This window comes from Carcharhinus amblyrhynchos, chromosome 3 (assembly GCF_965287045.1).
Source record: "Carcharhinus amblyrhynchos chromosome 3, sCarAmb.v2.hapA, whole genome shotgun sequence".
In the NCBI taxonomy this organism is placed as follows: domain Eukaryota; kingdom Metazoa; phylum Chordata; class Chondrichthyes; order Carcharhiniformes; family Carcharhinidae; genus Carcharhinus; species Carcharhinus amblyrhynchos.
Genome location: NC_137326.1, coordinates 56,619,223 through 56,638,385, shown reverse-complemented (window position 1 = coordinate 56,638,385; position 19,163 = coordinate 56,619,223).

Below are 19,163 nucleotides of genomic sequence, written 5' to 3'. Positions count from 1 at the left end.
GCCTTTAATCACCTTTTAGTTTAGGAGGAACTTCTTCACTCAAAGGGTGGTGAATCTCTGGAATTCTCTGCCCGTTGAAGTGGTGGAGGCTGCCTCGCTAAATATTTTTAAGAAGCGGGTTGATGGGTTCTTGATAAGAGAGGGGATTAAGGGTTATGGGGAGAGGGCCGGAAAGTGGAACTGAGCCACAACAGATCAGCCATGATCTTATTGAATGGCGGGGCAGGCTCGAAGGGCTAGATGGCCTACTCCTGCTCCTATTTCTTATGTTCTTATGTTCTTATGTTTTAAATTTTATTTCTTCTCTGTTTTTGTTTTGGGCAGTTCCCCTTTAAGGGCTGCCCTCCTTTCTTTATCCCTCAGTTTCTTTAACTTAGTTTAGTTAGTTTGACCAAAAATAATGGCCTCATCCTAAATCAGCAGGACATGGTCACAGGGTTTATATTCATTTGTGTTTAGGAAAATGAAAATTGATCTCATTGAAACACATTAGACAGGGTCGATGCTGTGAGGATGTTTCACTTTGTGGGGGAATCGGGGAATCTGAAACAAGGCAGCGCAGTTTAAAAATAAGAGGTGGGGTATGTTCCCACCCACCCACCATGCAAATCATAGCAGACAGGGGTGCGGACCATGCAAAGGTCCATTGGCCACAGGCAGGTTTTTCCAGTTTTGGGTCAAGTGCGGTTGGGATATCCCACCCAATAAGTCTCCCATTTCAGACAGAGATGAGGAGGAATGTCTTCTTTCTGAAGATGTTAGTGTTTGGATTTCTCATCCACAGAGAGTGGGGCAGGTTCGGCCATTGAATATATTCAAAGCCGAATCGGATACTTTTGATCTACAAGAAGGTTAAAGTTATGGGAGGCAGACAGGAAAGTGAAGTTAAACCACAATCAAATCAGCCATGATCTTATGGAATGGCAGAGCTGAATGGCCTACTCCTGCTCCTAATTCTTATGGTCTTATGTGGAATGGGTTGGGGCAAGCTTCATTCAGAGTTTTAAGAGGGACTATTAAAATGAGACATTTTATCTTTAGCAGGCATAGGGCAAGTAAGTGGAAACATGGCAGTCTGGTCTAGTTCAGTCTGGCTCACACAAAAAACTTTTGGGGTAATGGAAGGATAGTTCGATCAGGCAGCTAAACCATACCTGACGTCAACTTGGGTGCCTGAAATGAAAAGTGGCCGTTTTGCTCACAATAACGTCCTTGAGCACAACATCGTTGGAAGCACCTCAACTCTGTTTTTCCCTAATTGTTACTTTCCATTACATTGAGACATTCTTAAATAAAACTAAATGTTAGTCATGCATTAAGAAATCTCCCCCATTTTCTATTGCTTCTACAAAGGAGCCTTGTGATAGAATAAAAGTATCAATTAGTGAGATTTATGTGACATGGACACAGAGCTGATAAGCAATTTCACTGTCTGACTCACTCGGTGAACGATTTGGAGGGTAGAATACACCAGAGCCTGTAATTCAACTCAAGCTGTGACTCATTAAATTACTGTTCTGAGTTGTATTTGCATCTGTCAAAATACAGCTCTCCAATTATGCGTTAAACACACCAACCGCCTTGGCTGCCGACAGGTCTGTCTCATGTGAGGGGTTTCACCTGCTAACTTCCAGCTAATGAAGGTTAGAAACATAAGAAGAGTAAGCCTTTCTGCTCCTCAAGCTTCTTCTTTCATTCTGTGCTGTTACTGCTGATCTGAAAGGTGGCACTCCCTGTCTCTGAGTCAACAGGTTGTGGATTATTTTGTTTGAACATTAAGTCAAGACTACTATGATGCTCTATCAAAGGAGTGCTACACTGCCTGAGATGCTGTCTTTCAGCAGGGAAGTTAAGCCAAGGCCCTGGCAGCCCTCTCAACTGGATATGAAACAGACTTTTCGTATGAGGCCAATTAACAAATTCCAGAAAGCTAAATTTTGATAAAACATGAAGCTTTAAAAAAATGTTTGGAAGAATCATAGATTCCCTACAGTACAGAAGGAGGCCATTTGGCCCGTTGAGTCTGCACTGACATTATATCCTTACATTTCCCTGGTCCAGCCCAATTCAGAAGCCCTTGGTTGTGGAGTTCTTTCTATTGTTATACTTTCTTTCTGTTGGCCTCATATCCATATTCCCTCCCTGGGCTTCAGCACTGAGAAGTCTCATGCTCTGTGGCTCAAACTGGTGTTTTGTGCTTGTTTGTGTCCCTGTTCCTCCTCATGCTTTTTAACTCTCTCATGGTCATTTGAAGAAATAATTTGTTCTGGTTTCTGTTGCTGAGCTGGAATTTGTGTTCTCAGTCACCTTCTCATTAACAACTTTAATAGCCAGAACCCCATTTTGCAGAGGTGAGGAATGATAAATAAGAAGGGCTAAATTGGGATCTTTGCTGTTCTTCATCAAATTTTTGGTTTGCCCACGTCTCTGAGCTTCTCCAGTAACCTGAGTTTACTGAGGTGGACAAGCCATGTGAATGAATCCATATTCCTTTGCGGAGTTGTGGAATAAATCAGCACTATTATCAGACCATAGTCTTATGCTACAATGTCTGGGATGCCATTTATTGCGTAGATTCTCTTCATTGAATAAATGATTGCTTCCACCATGATGCTATGAAATCTGTTAATGTTGATCCATCTGAAGTAGTGATCAATGATAATAAAAAATACCTAGCCTTTAAAATCAAATAAATCCATTCCCAGGCACTCCCACAGCCTTGATGGAAATGTGAAGACTGATAGTGGTTCTTTTTGCTCTTGGCTGTTCATGGCACGTGTCAGGCAATTCTAAATTAATTCTTCAATAGCATGAGTAAATGCTTGGCCAACCAGACTGGGCTCCTGGTGATAATGTTTAATATCGCAAAGTGACCTTGGTGAATTTTTTCGAGAATATCAAGCCAAAGTATTCATGGAATGACTATTCTGTCATTAAAAACTAGGAGATTACCAGTAATTGTGAGGTGCTTTCTCTTTTCAAAGTACTCTCGTGGTAATGGGTCATTAAGCCATTTTTCCAGACATTACTCCTTTATCTGGAGACATTAGTCATCTTGCTGTTGTTCTTTTATTTGTTCAGGCAATGTGGGCACTGCTGGCTGGCCAACATTTATTGCCCATCCCTAATTGCCCTTGTTCTGAATGGCTTGCTAGGGAGTGACATGTAGGCCAGACCAGGTAAGAATGGCAGATTTCTTTAACTGAAGGATATTGGAAAACCACATAGGTTTATGGTTGGTTTCAATTTTAAACCATATTCCCATTATGCCCCTGGTGCTGCCACTGCTTCATTATCATTTGCAGCATATCTTTTTTCCTGTGTCAGAGTGATTTTAAGATATCATCAACTGGTCTACATTTACCATCTCTTTGTACTTGGAATAGAACTGTAGCCAGAGCTGTAGAAAATGCATCTGCTGATCTTATAGCCAGCACTTCTGGATCATAATGCACTAAAAATCTCAGGGTATATCAAAGATTTCTGATCTTCTCAAAAGCATTTTGCTGGTCCACATTCCAACATTATTATCAAACTTGTCTTGACAGTTGTCTCAAAGGCTCATTGGTCTCGGCCAAATTTGGTCAGAACTTGCTACTCGATTGACTATTCCTAGGAACCTCTGTAGCTCTGTCATGTTCCTGGGTTATGGAAGCTCTCTGACCACCTTCCTTTTTAGTGGGTCAGCTGTTACTCATGAGGCTTGCACGATGTGCCATAAAAATTTAATCATAGGTTTTCCAAATCCACATTTCTCATTATGCATTAAACCTGCAACTTGTGATATACATCAGTGCCATGTCTTCTAGGGTCTGACATATTGTTCTCTGGAATATATCTGGAGCAGGCACACTTCAGAATGATAAGCTATTAAGTCATAGAGTCATAGAGATATGCAGCACAGAAAAATGCCCTTCAGCTCATCACATCTGTGCTAGTCAAAAACCAACAACCTAACTATTCTAATCCCATTTTCCAGCACTTGGCTCATTTGGCCCTGTATGCTTTGACATCGTAAGTGCACATCTAAATACTTCTTAATTGTTGTGAGGGTCTCTGCAGTGAGTTCCAGACTCCAACCACCCTCTGGGTAAAAATGTTTTTCCTCATATCCCCAGTAAACCTCCTGTCCCTGGCCTTAAATTTGTGCTCCCTGGTCATTGATCTCTCCAATAAGGGAAAAAGTTTCTTCCTGTCTACTCTATCCACGCCCCTCAGAATTTTCTACATCTCAATCAATCATGCAAGACTTTGTGAGAAAGTGAGAGGGCATGGGATCCAAGGGGCTGTTGCCTTGTGGATCCAGAACTGGCTTGCCCGCAGAAGGCAGAGAGTGGTTGTGGATGGGTCTTTTTCTGCATGGAGGCTGGTCACCAGTGGAGTGCCCCAGGGATCTGTTCTGGGACCCTTGCTGTTTGTAATTTTCATAAATGACCTGGATGAGGAAGTGGAGGGATGGGTTGGTAAGTTTGCTGATGACACGAAGGTTGGTGGTGTTGTGGATAGTCTGGAGGGATGTCAGAGGCTGCAGCGTGACATAGATAGGATGCAAGGCTGGGCGGAGAAATAGCAGATGGACTTCAACCCGGATAAATGTGTAGTGGTCCATTTTGGCAGGTCAGATGGGATGAAGGAGCATAATGTCAAGGGTAAGACTCATAGCAGTGTAGAGGATCAGAAGGACCTTGGGGCCCGGGTCCATAGGACTCTTAAATCGGTCTTGCAGGTAGAGGATGTGGATGTGTACTGGCCTTCATCAATCAAGGGATTGAGTTTAGGAATGGGGAGATAATGTTGCAGCTTTATAAGACCCTAGTCAGACCTCTGTTGGAATACTGTGCTCAGTTCTGGTTACCTCATTACAGGAAGGATGTGGAAGCTTTTGAAAGGGTGCAGAGGAGATGTACAAGGATGTTGCCTGGATTGGGTGGCATGCCTTATGAGGATAGGTTGAGGGCGCTTGATCTTTTCTCCTTAGAGAGATGAAGGATGAGAGGTGACCTGATAGAGGTGTATAAGATGTTGAGAGATATCGATCGGGTGGATTCTCAGAGGCTTTTTCCAAGGGCTGGAATGGTTGCTATGAGAGGACACAGGTTTAAGGTGCTGGGGAGTAGGTACAGAGGAGATATCAGGGGTAAGTTTTTCACTCAGAGGGTGGTGGGTGAGTGGAATCGACTGCCGTCGGTGGTGGTGGAGGCAAATTCGATAGGGTCTTTCAAGAGACTTCTGGATGAGTACATGGGACTTAATAGAATTGAGGGTTATAGGTAGGCCTAGTAGGTATGGATATCATCAGCGCAACTTGTGGGCCAAAGGGCCTGTTTGTGCTGTAGTTTTTCTATGTTCTATGTTCTATTTTCTCAATCATGTCCCCTCTCAAGCTCATCTTTTCCAAGGAAAACAATCCCAGTCTATCCTATCTCTCTTCATTACTAAAACTCTCCAGCCCAGGCTACATCCTAGTAAACCTCCTTTGCGTCCTTTCCAGTGCTATCACATCGCTCATATAACATGGATTCCAGAACTGCATACTGTACTCTAGCTGTCGCCTAACCAACATTTTCTGTTGTTCCAGCATAACCTCCCTGCTCTTAAACTCTCTGCTCGGCTAATAAAGGCAAGTATACCATAAGCCTTCTTCACCAGTTTATCCACCTGTCCTGCTACCTTAAGGGTACATTTACACCAAGGTCCCACTGATCCTTGGCGCTTCCAGGATCCTGCTATTCATTAGGTATTCTCTTGCCTTGCCTGTGCTGCCCAAAGTGCACCACCTTACACTCACCCGGATTGAATTCTATTTGCCACTGACCAGCCCATCTATATGCTCTTGTAATCTAAGGCTATTCTCCTCACTATGTACCACCCCACCAATTTTTATACTATCTGCATGTTTTTGATCAAGCCTCCCACATTCAAGTTTAAATCATTTATATAAACCACAAACAGCAAGAACCCCAACAACTGAATAGCATTCTAAATGTGGTTAGCAATCTGGACTCTTCATCTGCTGCTCGTATCTACTTTGGAAAACTGAATGTTGTTTGTTAGTTTGATAAGACTCTCATCCAGTGACACCATTGGGAGTATTTCACATTCCACTGATTTGTTTAGTTGAGTCAAGTCCACACACATTGGGGGAAATTGTCCCAAATAAATTCTAATGCTGAATTGATGACAAAAATGGTGTAATTCACGATTGCTTTGTCAGTGCAACTTCAGAGCTGAATCTCCCACACTCTGCGCAATGCAGAGGTCACAATCAGGAATATCATTAAAAGCTTGGAGGTGGTGCATATTCACACCAAAGAGGTTGTAATTGGCAGGATGAGCAGGAACCCACACATGCACACACCTCTGGGAGATTGTTGAAAAGACCTCCCAACAGTGAGATCATTGCCCTCCAACCCCCACAGACATCGCTGGCCTCATCACTGGACCCTCCCCATAGAGACATCACTGGGCTCATTGTTGTCCTCCTCATACAGACATCATAGAACATAGAACACAGGACATAGAACATCAAACATAGAACAGTACAGCACAGTTCAGGCCCTTTGGCCCTCAATGTTGTGCCAAGCTATGTCCAAACCCAAGAACAAGCTATCCCACTCCCCCTAATTCTGGTGTGCTCCATGTTCCTATCCAATAACCGCTTGGAAGTTCCTAAAGTATCTGACTCCACTATCACAGCAGACAGTGTATTCAATACCCCAACCACTCTCTGAGTGAAGAATCTACCTCGAACATCCCTCCCATATCTCCCACCATGAATCTTATAGTTATGGCCCCTAGTAACTGCTACATCCACCCGAGGAAATAGTCTCTGCACGTCCATCTACCTATCCCCCTCATCATCTTATAAACCTCTATTAAGTCGCCTCTCATCCTCCTCCACTCTAAAGAGAAAAGCCCCAGCTCCCTCAACCTTTCCTCATAAGACCTACCCTCCAAACCAGGCAGCATCCTGGTAAATCTCCTCTGTACTCTCTCCAATGCTTCCACATCCTTCTTATAGTGAGGCAACCAGAACTGGGCACAATATTCCAAATGTGGTCTCAACAACGTCCGGTATAGTTGCAGCATAATCCCACGGCTCTAAAACTCAAACCCCCTGTTAATAACACACTATAAGCCTTCTTCATGGCTCTATCCACTTAAGTGGCAACCTTCAGAGATTTGTGGATATGAACCCCAAGATCGCTCTGTTCCTCCACATTCCTCAGAACCCTGCCATTGACCCTGTAATCCACATTCAAGCTTGTCCTACCAAAATGAGTCACTTTGCACTTTATCAGGGTTAAACTCCATCTGCCAGTTTTCGGCCAGCTCTGCATCCTCCTCATCCACTACTCCACCAATCTTGGTGTCATCAGCAAATTTACTAAATTTACATCACTGGCCTCATTGCTGTCCCCCTGCCCCCCGTCCCCCCTCTCCATACAGACATCATCGTTGACCTCCATCCCCTCCATACAGACATCGCTGGCCTCATTGCTGCCCCCCCACCCCCCATAGTGACATCGCTGGCCTCACTGCTGCCCCCCCACCCCCCATAGTGACATTGCTGCCCCCCCACCCCCCATAGTGACATCGCTGGCCTCATTGCTGCCCCCCCATCCCCCACAGTGACATTGCTGGCCTCATTGCTGCCCCCCCACCCCCCATAGTGACATCGCTGGCCTCATTGCTGCCCCCCCATCCCCCATAGTGACATTGCTGGCCTCATTGCTGCCCCCCCACCCCCCCATAGTGACATCTCTGGCCTCATTGCTGCCCCCCCACCCCCCATAGTGACATCGCTGGCCTCATTGCTGCCCCCCCATCCCCCATAGTGACATTGCTGGCCTCATTGCTGCCCCCCCACCCCCCCATAGTGACATCTCTGGCCTCATTGCTGCCCCCCCACCCCCCATAGTGACATCGCTGGCCTCATTGCTGCCCCCCCATCCCCCATAGTGACATTGCTGGCCTCATTGCTGCCCCCCCACCCCCCCATAGTGACATCTCTGGCCTCATTGCTGCCCCCCCACCCCCCATAGTGACATCGCTGGCCTCATTGCTGCCCCCCCATCCCCCATAGTGACATTGCTGGCCTCATTGCTGCCCCCCCACCCCCCCATAGTGACATCTCTGGCCTCATTGCTGCCCCCCCACCCCCCATAGTGACATTGCTGGCCTCATTGCTGCCCACCCCCCCATAGTGACATCGCTGGCCTCATTGCTGCCCCCCCACCCCCCATAGTGACATTGCTGGCCTCATTGCTGCCCACCCCCCCATAGTGACATTGCTGGCCTCATTGCTGCCCCCCCCCCATAGTGACATCGCTGGCCTCACTGCTGCCCCCCCACCCCCCATAGTGACATTGCTGGCCTCATTGCTGCCCACCCCCCCATAGTGACATCGCTGGCCTCATTGCTGCCCCCCCACCCCCCATAGTGACATTGCTGGCCTCATTGCTGCCCCCCCCCCCATAGTGACATCGCTGGCCTCATTGCTGCCCCCCCCCCATAGTGACATCGCTGGCCTCATTGCTGCCCCCCCACCCCCCATAGTGACATTGCTGGCCTCATTGCTGCCCACCCCCCCATAGTGACATTGCTGGCCTCATTGCTGCCCCCCCACCCCCCATAGTGACATTGCTGGCCTCATTGCTGCCCACCCCCCATAGTGACATCTCTGGCCTCATTGCTGCCCACCCCCCCATAGTGACATTGCTGGCCTCATTGCTGCCCCCCCCACCCCCCATAGTGACATTGCTGGCCTCACTGCTGCCCCCCCACCCCCCATAGTGACATCTCTGGCCTCATTGCTGCCCCCCCACCCCCCATAGTGACATCTCTGGCCTCATTGCTGCCCCCCCACCCCCCATAGTGACATCGCTGGCCTCATTGCTGCCCCCCCACCCCCCATAGTGACATCTCTGGCCTCATTGCTGCCCCCCCACCCCCCATAGTGACATTGCTGGCCTCACTGCTGCCCCCCCACCCCCCATAGTGACATCTCTGGCCTCATTGCTGCCCCCCCACCCCCCATAGTGACATCGCTGGCCTCATTGCTGCCCCCCCACCCCCCATAGTGACATCTCTGGCCTCATTGCTGCCCCCCCCACCCCCCATAGTGACATTGCTGGCCTCATTGCTGCCCCCCTATCCCCCACAGTGACATCGCTGGCCTCATTGCTGCCCACCCCCCATAGTGACATCGCTGGCCTCATTGCTGCCCTCCCCCCCACAGTGACATTGCTGGCCTCATCGCTGCCCCCCCACCCCCCATAGTGACATCGCTGGCCTCACTGCTGCCCCCCCACCCCCCATAGTGACATTGCTGGCCTCATTGCTGCCCACCCCCCATAGTGACATCTCTGGCCTCATTGCTGCCCACCCCCCCATAGTGACATTGCTGGCCTCATTGCTGCCCACCCCCCCATAGTGACATTGCTGGCCTCATTGCTGCCCCCCCCACCCCCCATAGTGACATTGTTGGCCTCATTGCTGCCCACCCCCCCATAGTGACATCTCTGGCCTCATCGCTGCCCCCCCACCCCCCATAGTGACATTGCTAGCCTCACTGCTGCCCCCCCACCCCCCATAGTGACATTGCTGGCCTCATTGCTGCCCACCCCCCCATAGTGACATTGCTGGCCTCATTGCTGCCCTCCCCCCCATAGTGACATCGCTGGCCTCATTGCTGCCCCCCCACCCCCCATAGTGACATTGCTGGCCTCACTGCTGCCCCCCCGCCCCCCATAGTGACCGCTGGCCTCATTGCTGCCCTCCCCCCCATAGTGACCGCTGGCCTCATTGCTGCCCCCCCACCCTCCATAGTGACATCTCTGGCCTCATTGCTGCCCCCCCCCCCATAGTGACATTGCTGGCCTCATTGCTGCCCCCCCACCCCCCATAGTGACATTGCTGGCCTCATTGCTGCCCACCCCCCCATAGTGACATCGCTGGCCTCATTGCTGCCCCCCCACCCCCCATAGTGACATTGCTGGCCTCTTTGCTGCCCACCCCCCATAGTGACATTGCTGGCCTCATTGCTGCCCCCCCACCCCCCATAGTGACATCGCTGGCCTCATTGCTGCCCCCCCACCCCCCATAGTGACATCTCTGGCCTCATTGCTGCCCCCCTATCCCCCACAGTGACATCGCTGGCCTCATTGCTGCCCACCCCCCATAGTGACATCGCTGACCTCATTTCCTCCTCCCCCATAGTGACATCGCTGGCCTCATTGCTGCCCACCCACCCCCCATAGTGACATCGCTGACCTCATTTCCTCCCCCCCCATAGTGACATCGCTGGCCTCATCGCTGCCCCCCCCCCATAGTGACATCGCTGGCCTCATCGCTGCCCACCCCCCCCATAGTGACATCACTGGCTCATCGCTGCCCCGCCCCCCCACACTCCATAGTGACATCGCTGGCCTCATTGCTGCCGCCCCACCCCCCATAGTGACATCACTGGCTCATTGTTGCCCCCCCCCCTCATAGTGACATCACTGGCTCATTGTTGCCCCCCCCCCCTCATAGTGACATTGCTGGCCTCATTGTTGCCCCCCACCCCCCATAGTGACATCGCTGACTCATCACTGCCCCCCCGCCCCCCCGTAGTGACATCGCTGACTCATCACTGCCCCCCCGCCCCCCGTAGTGACATCGCTGACTCATCACTGCCCCCCCGCCCCCTGTAGTGACATCGCTGACTCATCACTGCCCCCCCCAACTCCCCATAGTGACATCGCTACTCATCACTGCCCCCCCACTCCCCCATAGTGACATCGCTGACTCATCACTGCCCCCCCACCCCCCATAGTGACATCGCTGACTCATCACTGCCCCCCCACTCCCCCATAGTGACATCGCTGACTCATCGCTGCCCCCCCACCCCCCATAGTGACATCGCTGGCCTCATCGCTGCCCCCCCACCCCCCATAGTGACATCGCTGGCTCATTGCTGCCCTCCCGCCACCCATAGTGACATTGCTGGCCTCATCACTGCCCCCCCACTCCCCTTAGTGACATTGCTGGCCTCATCACTGCCCCCCCACTCCCCTTAGTGACATTGCTGGCCTCATCACTGCCCCCCCACTCCCCTTAGTGACATTGCTGGCTTCATCGCTGCACCCAACCCCCATACAGACATTGCTGGCCTCATTGCTGGATTCTCCCTCCCCATGAAGTGGAGATGCCAGCTTTGGACTGGGGTAAAACAGAAAGAAATCTCACAGCACCAGCTTACAGTCCAACAGGTTTATTTATAGCAAACACCCCAAGCTTTTGGAACACACTGATCCTTCGTTGGGTGGGTGGGAGTTTTGACGAAGGAACAGCATGTTCTGAAAGCTTGGGGCGTTTGTTACAAATAAACCTGTTGGACTTCGAGCTGGTGTTGTGAGATTTCACTGTTTTCCTCCTTCCCCATACAGACATCACTGGCCTCATTGCTCCCACCACCCCCCAACAGTGACATTGCTGGCCTCACTGCTGCCCCACTCCCCATACAGACATCACTGGCCTCACTGCTGCCCCACTCCCCATACAGACATCACTGGTCTCACTGCTGCCCCACTCCCCATACAGACATCACTGGCCTCATTGCTGCCCCACTCCCCATACAGACATCACTGGTCTCACTGCTGCCCCACTCCCCATACAGACATCACTGGTCTCACTGTGCCTCACTCCCCATACAGACATCACTGGCCTCACTGCTGCCCCACTCCCCATACAGACATCACTGGTCTCACTGCTGCCCCACTCCCCATACAGACATCACTGGTCTCATTGCTGCCCCATTCCCCATACAGACATCACTGGCCTCACTGCTGCCCCACTCCCCATACAGACATCACTGGACTCACTGCTGCCCAACTCCCCACACAGACATCACTGGTCTCACTGCTGCCCCACTCCCCATACAGATATCACTGGACTCACTGCTGCCCCACTCCCCATACAGACATCACTGGCCTCATTGCTGCCCCACTCCCCATACAGACATCACTGGTCTCACTGCTGCCCCACTCCCCATACAGACATCACTGGTCTCACTGCTGCCCCACTCCCCATACAGACATCACTGGCCTCATTGCTGCCCCACTCCCCATAAAGACATCACTGGTCTCACTGCTGCCCCACTCCCCATACAGATATCACTGGACTCACTGCTGCCCCACTCCCCATACAGACATCACTGGTCTCATTGCTGCCCCACTTCCCATAAAGACATCACTGGTCTCACTGCTGCCCCACTCCCCATACAGACATCACTGGCCTCACTGCTGCCCCACTCCCCATACAAACATCACTGGCCTCATTGCTGCCCCACTCCCCATACAAACATCACTGGCCTCACTGCTGCCCCACTCCCCATACAGACATCACTGGCCTCACTGCTGCCCCACTCCCCATACAGACATCACTGGTCTCATTGCTGTCTCACTACCCATACAGACATCACTGGTCTCAATGCTGCCCCACTCCCCATACAGACATCACTGGCCTCACTGCTGCCCCACTCCCCATACAGAAATCACTGGTCTCACTGCTGCCCCACTCCCCATACAGACATCACTGGTCTCATTGCTGCCCCACTCCCCATACAGACATCACTGGTCTCACTGCTGCCCCACTCCCCATACAGACATCACTGGTCTCATTGCTGCCCCACTCCCCATACAGACATCACTGGTCTCATTGCTGCCCCACTCCCCATACAGACATCACTGGTCTCATTGCTGCCCCACTCCCCATACAGACATCACTGGTCTCATTGCTGCCCCACTCCCCATACAGACATCACTGGCCTCATTGCTGCCCCACTCCCCATACAGACATCACTGGTCTCATTGCTGCCCCACTCCCCATACAGACATCACTGGCCTCATTGCTGCCCCACTCCCCATACAGACATCACTGGTCTCATTGCTGCCCCACTCCCCATACAGAAATCACTGGTCTCACTGCTGCCCCACTCCCCATACAGACATCACTGGTCTCATTGCTGCCCCACTCCCCATACAGACATCACTGGCCTCATTGCTGCCCCACTCCCCATACAGACATCACTGGTCTCATTGCTGCCTCACTCCCCATACAGACATCACTGGTCTCACTGCTGCCCCACTCCCCATACAGACATCACTGGCCTCACTGCTGCCCCACTCCCCATACAGACATCACTGGTCTCACTGCTGCCCCACTCCCCATACAGACATCACTGGCCTCATTGCTGCCCCACTCCCCATACAGACATCACTGGCCTCATTGCTGCCCCACTCCCCATACAGACATCACTGGCCTCATTGCTGCCCCACTCCCCATACAGACATCACTGGTCTCATTGCTGCCCCACTCCCCATACAGACATCACTGGTCTCACTGCTGCCCCACTCCCCATACAGACATCACTGGCCTCACTGCTGCCCCACTCCCCATACAGACATCACTGGTCTCACTGCTGCCCCACTCCCCATACAGACATCACTGGTCTCACTGCTGCCCCACTCCCCATACAGACATCACTGGCCTCATTGCTGCCCCACTCCCCATACAGACATCACTGGCCTCATTGCTGCCCCACTCCCCATACAGACATCACTGGTCTCACTGCTGCCCCACTCCCCATACAGACATCACTGGCCTCATTGATGCCTCACTCCCCATACAGACATCACTGGTCTCATTGCTGCCCCACTCCCCATACAGACATCACTGGCCTCACTGCTGCCCCACTCCACATACAGACATCACTGGTCTCACTGCTGCCCCACTCCCCATACAGACATCACTGTTCTCACTGCTGCCCCAGTCCCCATACAGACATCACTGGCCTCACTGCTGCCCCACTCCCCATACAGACATCACTGGTCTCACTGCTGCCTCACTCCCCATACAGACATCACTGGCCTCATTGCTGCCCCACTCCCCATACAGACATCACTGGCCTCACTGTGCCTCACTCCCCATACAGACATCACTGGTCTCATTGCTGCCCCACTCCCCATACAGACATCACTGGCCTCATTGCTGCCTCACTCCCCATACAGACATCACTGGTCTCATTGCTGCCTCACTCCCCATACAGACATCACTGGTCTCATTGCTGCCCCACTCCCCATACAGACATCACTGGTCTCACTGCTGCCCCACTCCCCATACAGACATCACTGGACTCACTGCTGCCCAACTCCCCACACAGACATCACTGGTCTCACTGCTGCCTCACTCCCCATACAGACATCACTGGTCTCACTGCTGCCCCACTCCCCATACAGACATCACTGGTCTCACTGCTGCCCCACTCCCCATACAGACATCACTGGTCTCACTGCTGCCCCACTCCCCATACAGACATCACTGGTCTCACTGCTGCCCCACTCCCCATACAGACATCACTGGTCTCACTGCTGCCCCACTCCCCATACAGACATCACTGGTCTCATTGCTGCCCCACTCCCCATACAGACATCACTGGTCTCATTGCTGCCCCACTCCCCATACAGACATCACTGGCCTCACTGCTGCCTCACTCCCCATACAGACATCACTGGACTCACTGCTGCCCCACTCCCCATACAGAAATCACTGGACTCATTGCTGCCCCACTCCCCATACAGACATCACTGGTCTCATTGCTGCCTCACTCCCCATACAGACATCACTGGCCTCATTGCTGCCCCACTCCCCATACAGAAATCACTGGACTCATTGCTGCCCCACTCCCCATACAGAAATCACTGGACTCATTGCTGCCCCACTCCCCATACAGACATCACTGGCCTCATTGCTGCCCCACTCCCCATACAGACATCACTGGCCTCACTGCTGCCCCACTCCCCATACAGACATCACTGGTCTCATCAATGGACTCTCCCCATATAGCCATTGCTGGCCTCATTATTGCCACCCCTCCCCCCCCTGCCCCATATAGACACTGCTGGCCCCCCTCATATGGATACGGTTGCCCGTTCACCCCATGCCTCCTCTGATCTGGATAATCATCTCTCCCCCCCCATACTGACCTCACTGCTGCTCTGCAGAAAACATACACAACCCCAGTTTGCAAATATTCCCCCTGTTAAATGGGAGCCCTGAGTATTGCACCCCACTTGGACACAGCAGATTATCAATCCGGAGTGCTGAGTATTGCATCCCTCTCCTGTCCCCCTGCACCCCCCCCCACCCCCCCGCAACTGCCCCAGGCCCCTGCCTCCCCCCCCACCCCCTCCCTGCCCCAGGCATAGCAGCCTATTGAATGGCAGCCAATCAGCACTATGAGAAATGCCTGACACTCATTTGAAACCAGCCTTCAAAATTTCTCACCAGGAATTGTTGCCAATGGGTCCTTACCCAGCCAACGTCACCGTACCTGCACTCTCCTAATAAGCCGAAGCTGTATTTAAGCTACAGGAATGGACATACAGCCAGTCATACCACAAAAATGTTTTCGAAGAGAGCAGCCCCAAGATTCATCAGGCCTTTCCAGCTTGATGTTGTGGAGGAGAGGCTTGAGTGCATCTTCCCCAGTCACCTCCTTTGCCCAAGCGGTGCAGCCACCATGGCATTGTGGGAGGAGGTGGCAGATGCCAGGAGTCTGACACTGCACTCTGGCCAACAGTGTGTTAAAAGCAAGTATGATCTTCTTCGAGCAGCAAGGGCATGTGAGCATCCTACTTGGAAACCTGCACATGGTCGGCACGGATCTAAAACCATGCTTAGATACCTGAAGGGCATGCAAGAAGGCCCCCTTCCCCCAGGAACAGAATCTAACCCCTTCCCCTCACACCTCAACGAGCACCCCTCAGTGGTGACCCTTTTCCCTGAAACTGCCAGCCCAATGTCTGAGACGTAGGCACACATTGCACAACATGCACTTCGATATATTAATGCTTGCTATCCACCTTTTGTTCCCACAGGAGAAGCAAGCGTAACCGCTGCAAGATGGCACAGGCTGGCAGTGGTATCTCTGACCTGTGGCAGCCGACCAGCTTTGAACAGTGTGCCATGGAGCTGGCAGGCCGTGATAGGGCATCCAGAACGGTAACAGACAGCCAGGTCAGCGTCCAGCATGCAAGTGAGCATCACCATAGCCATCAACCTAGGTCCTCCTCGAATTAAATGCATAGAATGATTTACCTCCCTTCCCCTAATGTGTGTTTTTATTGCAGCCCTGGACCCAGACGAACCCAGCCCCTTGGGTGTTGGCGCCTCCACCCCCCCTTCCCTAATGTCATTCAGCAAACTCCCCATGACCCCCTGAATGACACCTCGGAGGAAAGCGCTGAAGAATCCTCCGAGGACAGCACCAGTGATGCGGCACCAGCTTGTACCACACAACCCACCAACACAAAGACTATCACCATGGTGGGTACCTTTAGTGTTGAGGCTTCTACGTCACTTACTGGTGAGCACATCACAGACACTGAGGCACACCAGGTGGAGGCGGGCACATCCGAGAGCTCAAGCACACGGAGGGCTACCAGAGGCCAGGGTTCAGCTGTCCCCAAGCCAGCTGCTGGACCTCCAGGTTCGTTCATTCCACGGCTGGTGGAGATGCATCAGCAAACCCGGGGTGTTGTGGATGGGCTCTCAGCAACTATGCTGCAACTGCAAGGCTGTTTAGAGGAGTCAAACAGAGTGCTGTTGCAGGCGGTGGTGCCAACACAGCGTGAGACCAAGGCCAACACTGGAAGGGTGGCGATCGCAGCGAAAAGATCCCTGGCTCAGTCTGTCCAGACCATCCTGGAGACACTAGGGGCCACGAACAAAGGTGTTGCTGGCATCCATGTGGCACATCGCTCGGTGACCATGGGTGTTGGGGGCATGCAGGAGACACTGCTGGCCATAGCTGGGGCTCTCGCTGGCATTCTGGAGACACAGCAGCCCGTGGCTGTGAGCAGCTTTGCTCAGAATCAGAGGGCTACTGCTGAGGCACTCCAGAGCCTGGCTTGCTCACAGAATGCTGTAGTGGATGGACTCCAGAGCTTGGCCCAGTCTCAGAGCGCCAGGGCTAAGGGATCACAGATCAAGGGATAGATGCATCTGGGCCTCCAGGACTGACAGAACCAGACGACACCGGAGCTTCTGGAGTTTAGTCTAGCTACACTGGCATCCCATGAAGTGCCCCCAGGCCTCTGGGTATCCCAAAGGAGGAGGAAGGGCTTGAGCCCATGGTGGGGTCTTCCTCCCAGGAGATCCTGGATGTCCAGAGCCTTCCAATTCCCCCCTTCCTCACACTGGGGCATCTCAGGGCCAGCAAGATGAACAGAGTGGCACCGAAGCAGTACCATCCGCAAGCCAGCCGGGGCCCTCCGGGTCCCGGCCACTCAGAGGCATCACAGACAATGGGGTGTACATCACAACTGGATACCTCCACCTCTGATGTGCATCCTGGGGTAGCGTCAAGAAGGGGCAATAAGCCAACTAAAATTAGAAAGTTGTAGGTTCAGTAAGAGGTCATGAATAGTCAGGGTTTCTTCATCACTAATATTAAGAGCACAATAAAGTTTATTTGCACCTCACAGCTGTGACTAATGTATCTCTGATCCTCCCTCTACAGAGCTGAGTAATCCTCCCACCTTCCCCTGCCCTGCTACCCATAACCACCACTGATTGCCCTGCAAAATTGTGTCCCCCAACACTTCCAGCAACGTGGGCCAGGGTGGCAGCGTGCATTCAGAGTATAGGTGGGAGTTAGGGGCAGGATCCCAGTGTGCACAACAGTGAATCGTCATCATCCTCCAGCCTTTAACCAAGACTCACAACCATTGCCAGCCCAGGTACATTAATAGGTTCGGATGTTTGTGGGGGACAGGCTGGTGGGATGGGAGAGACTGGGGAAGGATGCTGTGGTTTGAGGTTTGGAGGGGGAATGGCGGCTGCACTTGCTCCTGGCGTGTGGTGGTTACATCCCCCTCACTGCACAGCACCAGTTGGGGGAAGGGAGCTGCAATCAAGGCATCCCTCGCTGCCCTTCCTTACTGGACACCTGCCATCGCCGCTCACCCTCTTTCCTCTGGCTATTCATATGGCAGGACATCCACCTCGCCCCCTCACCACTCCTCGTCCTGCTCCAGCTGGTCTCCCCCCTACTGGGCAATATAGTGCAGAAGCAGCAAACTATGATTATGTGGGAAGCAACACAGGGTCATACTGGAGAGTGGTCCAAACAGCGGAACCTCGTCTTAAGCTGGCTGATGCATCGCTTTATGATGGACTGGGTGGCTGCATGGGCCTCGTTGTAGCAGGTCTGAGGCCTCCACACAGGTATCATCAGCCTTGATCTTAGCGGGTAACTCTTGATTGCCAGGAGCCATTCCTGAAGCCTGGACTGGTCTTCAAAGAGCCCGGGGATGTCCGACTGCCTGAGGACAAAGCTGTCATGGACACTCCCTGGATGGTGTACATCAATCTGCATGAGATGGCCATGCATGATCTGCACATTCAGGGAGTGGAACCCTTTCCTCTTCATAGATTGCTGTGGTTCTGCATGTGGGGCCCTCAAGGCGATGTGTGTTCCATCCACCGCTCTCTGGACATTGGGAATCCCAGCAATGGCAGCAAAGCCTGGAGACTGGGCCTCCTGCTATGACTGGCCCACATTAAAGTTTACGTACTGCCTTGCCCAGGCATACTGGGCATCTGTGACTTGCTGCACACATCTGTGTCCAGGGGCCTGGGAGATCCCACTCAGGTCGCCACCATGTGCCTGAAATGACCCAGATACGGAAATATTCAGGGCAGCCATCACCTTCACAGGAAGCGGGTGGCTGCCCCTTCCTCGATGTGCCAGGTGTGTGAGCGCCTCACATAGATGCCACACCGTGGTCTTGGACTGGCAACAGCACATTTCCTCTGAGAAGGCCTTGAATGAATTGCGGGGCCTGTACTTCCTTGCCCTTGGCACCCTCTAGTGAGCCTGCTCACCCACCTCCTGACTCTCCTTCCTGAGGGACTGGTATTGGCTGATCTTGCAGTGGCCTCTCCACGTTCACCACCTCCTGAGCCGCCTCACTCTCTTCTTCACCCGCCACCATAATGACCAGCTCCAAATCAATCAGTCCAAGATCATCTGCACAGTGAGCTTTGGAAAGAGCATAGAATGACAGATTAATGTCATTGGCTGCATAGACCCAGCACCACCCCAATCCCTCACT